We start from the raw sequence: 9,193 nt of genomic DNA on the forward strand, positions 1-9,193 counted from the left end.
TTGAACTTCATACACGATCGTTTCCTTACTATACTTCATATTCTCCTATCTTTCTTCTATCAATATAAGCCTGGGCAAATGCGCTGGGCAATGATCCCACAGCCTGGATGTTATGCTGTCTTACAACTTTCTTCTTTGGCAAACAAATTAGCTTGTTTCTTTTGAATGTCGTCTCACTTAAGGTTGCAGACTCTGAGCAGAGTGCACTGTTACTAGAACACAATAACCTCTATTTTAGTTCCTAAGATGGTCTCTGTTTTCCTCTGAAAAATCTCACCAGCCAGTCTTTACTGTCCATACACCGATCTTGGGTTTCTGCGTTCTCACCAGAATGCCCTGCTAAGAGCTCACTTACAGCACTCTGGGGGGTCTCCAGCCTGCAGTCCAAACTCTACCACATCCCTCCCGTAAGCCAACATCGAGGGCCTACACACCACATAGTCAAGCTCATGGCGGCAGCCACTCTATTTCGCCATATCAGTTTTCCACTTCAGTTATTTCTCTTGCCATCGACCAGAAAGCAACTTGAATGAGGTTTGTGGTTGGTCCCTCCAAGGAGGTGTAGTCACAGCAGAGTTTGTTATAGTGGGAACATGTGGTTAAGAGCCCTAAGAGCTCAGTAGATGAGAAAGCCTCACAGATTTAAAAAAAAAAACTATTTCCTGATTACCCCCAACTCTTTAGAAATGACAATTGTCAAACTATTTAATATAGATTGACCAATCTTTCTTTTCTATTATTTTTTAAATCTCTGACTGCACTAGGAAACATAATGAGAACTCAAGAGAGTTTTAGTGAGCCCGGAGTAGTTACGTGTATATTGTTTTAGTTTTTCATGTACTCATGTAGCTTTTAAGATATTTTATCATTACGTTTTTAAAAGCTCAAATTGCTAATCTTCAGAAGGAATTAATCATTTAAACTCACATCTTTTTAACAATTATATACTTCTAGGGAGGAAATGTAACTCAGTGGTAGAGCACTTGTCTCTCATGCACAATCCCTAGCACTGCTAAAACAAAGCAAAACGACTTCCAGATCTGTAGGCCGATGATAACATCCCATGTGTAGCACTCAACGGTATTGCGAGGACATGGCATTAGGTTTAAAGCCATGAAGCATAAATGAATGAAAGGAGAACATTAGAATACAATCAAACCAATGATTGCATTTTTAAGGTACAGTTTTGAGAACTGTTTATGGGCCCCACTGGGAGTGCACAGAAACGCCCATACACACTGATGGTTTCTGAGTGAGTCAGGAATTCAGCTGCTGGGTCAGCCTGCCACCCTGCATTCTCTGCAAACATTTAGCTCAGTAAAATTTCATCCCAGCAAACATTGCTTCCAAGCCAGGAATGCGTCATAGGTAAGCCCGCCATGCCATTGAGATGAAGCGTTGCACAAGGCTAGCCATCTGTCTTGGAAAGTTTAGCTGTTCATCTACCTCAGGAGGCTTCACTGAACTCCGCGAATGCGTCACTTTAATAGATGGTACCAATTTAAAAATAATAGCGGGAACAATTAAAATATTGTATGTACTGTTCACTTACAGGATCGAGACAGCCACCGAGAGCTAAGAAGACAATCCTCTCTGATACCTCATTGTCCAGCTGTGCATTATTTCATTACTAACTTGTAGGGATTTTATAGGTATTTTTCATTTTCCACACACTCCCAGCTGGCTCCCTTAAACTTGACTCTCTTCATGCTTATAATTTATAAGCGTGAAGGTAAATATGGTTTTTCAAACTATGGAAAGGGAGAAAACAATGAGCCAAAGAGAGGCTAGAAGGGGTCTTGTGGTGCCAAGAAGTACTAGTCTGCACTTTTACATGTGAGTGTGGAGAAGAATGGTCTCCATGCTGGCAGACCGGTTTGCCGTTACTTTAAAGATCCTCCCCGAGTTAATGATGTTGTTCAGTCTCTCACTGCTTCTGGGATGCTCATTCCCAGAATGGCGGCGGCTTTTAGAATACAGTCATGAATTGCTTGGTACTTTCTCCCATGGCTAGTGGAGAAGTCTGTGTGCTCTCCCCTGGAACCTGGAGAGTCTGTGACTGACTGCCTCAGTCAGCGCAGTAAACCGCCATGTACAGCGGCCTTTTTCTCTCGGGCCACCTGTGCTTAGAACTTAGTCACCGTGCTGCATAGAAGCCCAGGGCGCCACAGAGAGAGGTCATGTGATGTTACGGCAGAGACCAACGCCGAGACCAACATCCCAGGCTAAGTTCACAGCCAATTTACTAAGTTACTAAGTTACGGGTTACCATTACTGCATTAACATTAACTGACCCTGTGTGCAAAAGACCCCTTATATATTTCCAACTTTCAGAACTTCGTCATCCCCGAGTCTTTGAGCGCTCCCAGCTGGGGCCACAAATTGTATGGAGCCAAGACAAACCATCCCCGCAGTTCTTCTCTGAATCCCTAACCCGCCCAGTCTGTGAGCATAATTAAATGGCTGTTTTAGGCAATCCAAGTTTGAAGTGGTTTGTTGCACAGCAACCGAAAGCTGAGCCCACTCATAGTTGAAGGCTCAGATGGGTGCAGTCTGTTTCCTGGCTCGCCCTGTATTGCTCGTCCTATGCTTGTCCCCGCCGCCGTACGCCTCTGTTCTAGGTGCCCCACACCGCCCACTACGGTTTGCTCTTCTTACGTGTTTATCTCCACATCCTCACATTCCCTGTCTCTCCCCTGATGCTCTCTCTTCTTCCCAAGCATCAGCATCAGAAGACCTGGGGTTTAATACCACAGAGACCAGCCAGGAGCCTAGTAATCAACCTCTCCAATCCTTCCCAGAAGAGAGAAACACAAATCTGACCGATTCCTAGGCTGGAGATATAGCTTGGTAGCAGAGTAGAGAATTTCTCGTTTATTTTCGTTAAGAGACAGGGTTTCACCGCACAGTTCTGGCTGTCCCGGAACTCACTCTGTCTAGGCTGTCCTTGACCTCAGAGATCTGCCTGCCTCTACCTCCCATATGCTGGGATCAAAGGCTTGTGCCACCACTGCCTGGTACAGACTGTAGTTTTCAATAAGACCCTAGGTTTGACTTCAGTACTACAAGGGGGGAGGGGGGTAGAACCTACTCATAAATTAAATGACTAAAGTATTTAAAGCACTTAGTTCCTGGCACAGAGGAAACACTGCATAAAGTGTTAGCTATAACAATAACAAGTCCTTTCTATCCTCATGTCTATTGAGCATTAAAACTTAAGTAGTTTTACTTGAATTTATTTGTCAACATCTCTGGGAAGACATCCCCACCTGCCAGACAAAATTAAATCGTGCCCTTGTTATGAACCTGTGCGGGTTAGTTTTTTTTTTTGTTTTGTTTTTTTTCTTTTTCTTTTTTTTTGGAGCTGGGGACCGAATCCAGGGCCTTGCGCTTGCTAGGCAAGCGCTCTAGGCAAGCACTCTACCACTGAGCTAAATCCCCAACCCCGGGTTAGTTTTTGTTAACTAGACACAAACACGACCGAGGTATCACCTCCGTCAGGTGGCCCGGTGACATGTTGTGGGGAACTATCTTGGCTGATGATTAATGTGGATGGGCCCAGTGTCCTGTGGGCAGGGCCTCCCTGGGCCGGTGGTTCTGGATTGTATAGGAAAGTAGACTGAGTTTGAACAGAGGGAGTGAGCAGCTTTTCTCCATGGTTCCTGCCTCTGCCCTGACTCACTTCAGTGATGGACTGTGATCAGAAGGTGAAGCCAAATCAGTAGTTACCACAGCAACAGAAAGCAATTAAATAGTAGCCAGATGTTCCTGTGTTATAGCTTTGTTGTTTCCTCCGTGTCCCCCTCCTCCTCTCCCTCCTTCCCCTTCCCCTCCTCATCCCCCTTCTCTTCCTCCTCCCTCCTTCCCCTCTTCCTCTTCCCCCTCTTCCTCCTCCCCCTCTTCCTCTTCCCCTCTTCCTCCTCTTCCTCCTCCCCCTCTTCCTCTTCCCCTCTTCCTCCTCTTCCTCCTCCCCCTCTTCCTCTTCCCCTCTTCCTCCTCTTCCCCCTCCCCCTCTTTCTCCTCCTCTTCCTCTTCCTCCTTCCCCTCTTTCTCCTCCTCTTTCTCTTCCTCCTCCTCCTTTTCCTTTTGTCTCATTGTGCATCTTGGCCATCCTGGAACTCAATTTATAGACCATGTTCACCTCAAACTCAAAGAGATCTGCCTACCTCTGCCTCTTAGTGCAAGGATTAGAGGTTTGTTTCATCCCAAGATGGGTACTATTGTCACTTATTGTATATGCGACACACACTAGAAACCACATTCCTAATTGTCCTAAGACAATGTCCTCACAGAACAAATGTTTTTGGGGTGTGTGTGTGTGTGTGTGTGTGTGTGTATTTGCATATGTGTATATGTGTGTGTGTTTGTTTATATGGACAATAAATATCACAATGGAGGAAAGATGTGAAAAATTGGTCATATAATTATGATAGAATTCTTTTTCCAAATACTTATTCCCCTGGTAAGATTTCTGCTTCAACAGCATAGTTGATGTTCTACCAACGAAGAGTGAAAATCATGTAAGGAGCAAATGAAGCATTCATTAGTTCTTTATTAACACCTTTGTACCAGCCACCACCCTAAGCCTTGTTCATGTGAAAATACCCTCAACCGCAGGGCCCTTTGCTTCCTGATCATATTGCAGAGCAAACCTTAGGACAGAGCAGGCTGGGCCAGCAGCCATGGGGCTGATCACTACCTGGGAGAGTCAGAGCTAATGGGCTACCCTCTCACTCCACCTCCGATTACAATGTTGCCCCCACACCCTTCAGCTTCCGTTCTTCTGAACTGACCTCAGATGTCACCAGAAAAACCAGATGGTGCCAGTGTGGCCTGAATTCTACTATTTGGCACCGTGTGTCCTGCTACAATGGAGGCTATGCCCCTTTGCACATACAGGGTGACTCTGGACTTTTTGTTCATTCCCAATTCCCCTTCAAGTTTCCTGTCTTTTCATGCTTCACCAATGTCTCCCTCTCTGCCAGGTCACCCTGGTCAGACAGTAAACCCACGCAGCTGTTCCCTTCATGACTTCACATTTTGGTGACACTTTGTCACAGTGCTCTCCTTTCTCAACAAGCGTCCCTTATGGTCGCCACCACACAGTCACTTCTGTGTCTTCCCTACTGTTATCTTTTCCTTGCTGTACTCTCAGTTCTCTCCCAACTACTCTCTTTCCTGTGCAGATCACCAAGGGAGATGTCTCCTTTCCCACCCTGTGTTCATTCTGCCTTCTCTCATTTAACCCTTGTTCTGCCTGGGCCTTAACCCCTACCATGTGTAAAGTCTGCAGACTGGTGTTAGTGGGAGGAAATAGCACTTTAGAAAGTGAGGCCTAGGGCGAGGTCTCTGGGTCACTGTGGCCCATTCAAGGGTTCAGTGGAACCCTGGTCTCCTCTTTGCTTTTTCTCCCCCATTTTTTATGAAGTTGTTTTACTCTAGTGCACGTTACCACTGTGATATGCTACCTCACCACAAGCTGGGACTATCAAGGCTCAAGGACCACAAGCCAAAATCAGCCTTTAGTCTTTTAAAGTTCTTTCTCCCAGGTATTCGTTATAGTGATAGAAATCCGACTGACTGAACCCTGCCTTCTTTCTGCCCTCTCGAGAGTCACCTGCCTCAGTTTTTCTTTCACCCTGGCTGCTCCTCCTTGGTTGGTGTAACCGGTTCATCCTAGCTTACCCCCTCCCTCTTCCAAATAGTATAGCTGCTTAGTATTATGTTTTTGAGTCCATTTTATTTTTATTTATGTATGTACATGCATGCATATGTAGGTACCCAAAGAGTCCAAAAGAGGGCCCTGGATCTCCTGGATCTGGAATCACAGGCAGCTGTGAGCTGCTTGACATGGGTGCTGAGAACCAAATTTGGGTCCTCTGCAAGAGCTATCTTTCCATGCCAACCATTCAGTTCGTATTGCCTCTCTTCTTATTTATTTCTCTAACCCCTTCCATGCTGTCTATGGGTGGATGTCACCTTCAAGCTTGTCAATGCCCAATTGTCTGGGTCCCTAGACTTGCATACACAATTTACTGTTCAACGCTCCCGTTTAGCTGCTGCAGAGACATCTCAGGTTTACTGTACCCCAAACTTCACTCTCAGTCCCCCCTTCAAACCCCTCCCAATCTGTTGTCTTCATTTTAGTGAACGCCATCACTTCCCACCCTGATTTCTAAAGGTAGTAACACAGAATTCATCCTTGACTGTACCAAATGTTGTCTACCTCCAGAATACGCCTAATTTCTGTCTCTGCAGATACTCGGCTCAGATTTGCCCTCTTTAAACAAATGTTTAACAAACAAATAGGAAACACATTACCATGTTTGCCTACTTGAGAAACTCTGGGACAGGTTGCTGGGAGCTTTAAGATCTGAGAAGTTAGCATGCTGCCAGTAGGATTATAAAACACTGGAACTAAGGAATGCTAAAAATGAGTGGGGAGAAACTTTTCTCAGCTCTTGGGATAGATGGGGAATTTACCTGGGGACAGATAAGAACCAAAGATCCTTAATCCTGTTAAGTCACTGTATCTAGTTGAGTGGAAAGGAATGGTCTCATAGGACAGGGGTCAGGTTCTCTAGGCTCTCTTCTGGACCTAGAAATAATTACTTTTCTCATTACTGTTGCAAAATATCTGGAGAAGCAACTTAAAGAATTATCCTTTCACTGTGTTAGACTTAGGTACTACTTGCTTGGCTCCCTGCTTAGGGCGAGCATCATGGCAGAAAAGCCTGTAGTGGAAGAAGGGTCTGGTGATGAGAAAGGGGATGGAAGGATGTCTTAGTCACTGTGATAAGACACTGTTTTATCTAGGGTGCTAGTTGCTGTAACAAAACACCATGACCAAAGCAACTTGGGAGGGAAAGTATGATTCTACATCATGATTCAACACTGAAGGAAGTCAGGACAGGAACTCAAACAGGATCAGAACTTGTAGGCAGGAGCTGATGCTGAGGCCATAGGGGAGTGCTGCTTCCTGGCTTGTTCCTCATGGCTTCTTAGGCTGGCTTTCTCCTAGACAACAAGACCACCAGCCCAAGGGATGACACCACACACAATAGATTTGGCCCTCTCCATCAATCATAAATTTTTAAAAATGCCTCACAGGCCTATTGAAAGCCAGATCTTACAGAGTCATTTTCTCAGTTGACTATGACTTGTGTCAATCTGACATAAAACTAGCCAGCAGAGACAACTTGTAAAAGAAAGTGTTTATTTAGGCTTATAGTTTCAGAAGGTTAGAGTCCATAACTGTCATTCATAATGGGGAGCACGGTAGAAAGCAAACAGGCATGGTGCTGGAGCAGTGGCTGAAAGTTTACATCTTAATCCATAAATAGGAAGGGAAGAGAGACCTGGGAATTAGGGTGAGTCTTGAAACCTCAGGGATAATCCCCAGTGACACACCTTCTCCAACATGGTCATGCTTTCTAATCCTTCCTAAACAGTTCCACCACTGGGGACTAAGGATTAAAATACATGAACCTATGGGGACCGATCTTCATGATCTTCATTCAAACCACTGCAAAGGGGTAGAGAGAAGATAATCCAATCCAGCAACCTACATCCTCCAGTTCCTTAAGTTCCCAGGATCCCCCAAAGATGGCACTGCAAGCTAGGGGACCAAACTCCTAACACATAGGTCTAAATACAGATCTTCACATGCAGACTATAGCGAGAACAGCATGTAACTTTCTTCTCAGAGTGTAGAGTCGAAGAACAGAATATGGCACCACTCTGGGGAGCCTATTAAGAGAAGCGTAGCATGTGGAGAAGGAAGGCAGACGTGGGGACAACTAGGATAGGGTGGGGTGGGAAACCACAGGCATAAAATTGCAGAGAGGCTTCAGAAGCCATTAACATGGCTGAAAAGGAGGTCCAGAACAGATACGTTTCCAACCTCCCTATTTCCAGGTTCCTTTAGCACATCAGGACAGACAGACAGACACACACACACAGACACACACACACACACACACACACACACCAGCTTTTATCAAAAGTGTCTGGGGAATGCCCCATTATCTTACCCACTTGACGAGTCAAGGTATGCATTTGCATTACATATATCCCATGAAGTTCTGCAAAAGAGAAATAAGTTTGGTTTTATTTCATACATGTTCCAAATGTGTTCGGCCTTGCAAACCTTTGTCCTAGGTACCTTTCAGCATGTGACCTAGTTTGGATCCAGAACTTTACTGAATGGCCCATGTGTTGGAAGCTTTGCCTTCAACCATGACACTACTGGAAAGTGACAGAGACTTTTGTGAGTGGAGCCTGGCGGAAGGTTCTAGGTGATTGGAAGTGGGCTCTTGGTGGGACTGTTAAATCCTTGTATATCCCTTTATTTTTTTTCACACCGAGCTGCCAAGTAAACAGGTTTCTTTCCCCCAAACACTCCATGGTGTACTGTGCCACCACCATAACTCCAGAGAACGGAGGTAGAAAATGTTCACAGCTGGGCCAAAATAAACCTTTCCTCTTTATAAGTTGATTTTCTCGTGTGTTTTGTTTCGGTAACGGAAAGATGGCTAACACACAAGGCCAAGCCTCTAAATCACTGTTCCATAAAAAACAGAGAGGATTTCAGGGATGTAGTGTTTCCTGACCAAGGCTCTGTGATCCTGTGGAGTTACTCACATGGGGTCTGCATGTACCCGAGGGTAGCAGACCCCAACCATACTCAAAAGCACACATTTTATCATTGTTATTTCTGAGGCAGCTGGCTTAGGTCTCTGCGCCTTGGCTATCCTTGAGTTTGTTCTCCCCTGCTTTGGGTTCTCTCATCTGGGATCACAGTATGCAGTGCTGCAGTGTGCAGTCCCTTGCTGGGCCGCTGACAGCAATTGAAAAATACACTATCGATACTGGTAATTTTAGAAGCACTAATTATCAATTTATTTTTTTAGATGCATTTACTTACGTGTGTATCTGTGTCTCTGTGTGAGTGAATTTGTACATGAATGTGTGGGTCTGCCGGCTTCCATGTGAGTGGAGGCCAGAAGAGTATTGGAGGGTCTTGTCTCTTACTCTCCCGATGTTCCCTTGAGGCAAGGTCTCTCCCTAAACCCATGGTTGCTACCTGTTGGTAACAACAAAGCTCTGGTAAGCACCTGTCTCCACCCACCTGAGAGCTGGGCTTAGAGAAGCGTGTGGGGCTGCCAGCTTTACGATACGCTGAGGTCTAAAC

General features: G+C 45.3%; 1 long non-coding RNA gene across 20 annotated transcripts in view; it reads left to right on the plus strand.

Annotated features, from left to right (window-relative positions):
- The window catches only part of LOC102549755 (uncharacterized), a 32,501-nt gene extending 30,020 nt beyond the window's left edge, over window positions 1–2,481 (plus strand). For all 20 annotated transcript variants that reach the window (XR_015627223.1, XR_015627228.1, XR_015627219.1 and 17 more), the window contains one exon: window positions 1,555–2,481. This is a non-coding gene — a long non-coding RNA (uncharacterized LOC102549755). The remainder of the gene's footprint in view (window positions 1–1,554) is intronic.
- The last annotated feature ends 6,712 nt before the right edge of the window (window positions 2,482–9,193 follow it).

This window comes from Rattus norvegicus, chromosome 8 (assembly GCF_021556685.1).
Source record: "Rattus norvegicus strain SHRSP/BbbUtx chromosome 8, alternate assembly SHRSP_T2T, whole genome shotgun sequence".
Taxonomy (NCBI): domain Eukaryota; kingdom Metazoa; phylum Chordata; class Mammalia; order Rodentia; family Muridae; genus Rattus; species Rattus norvegicus.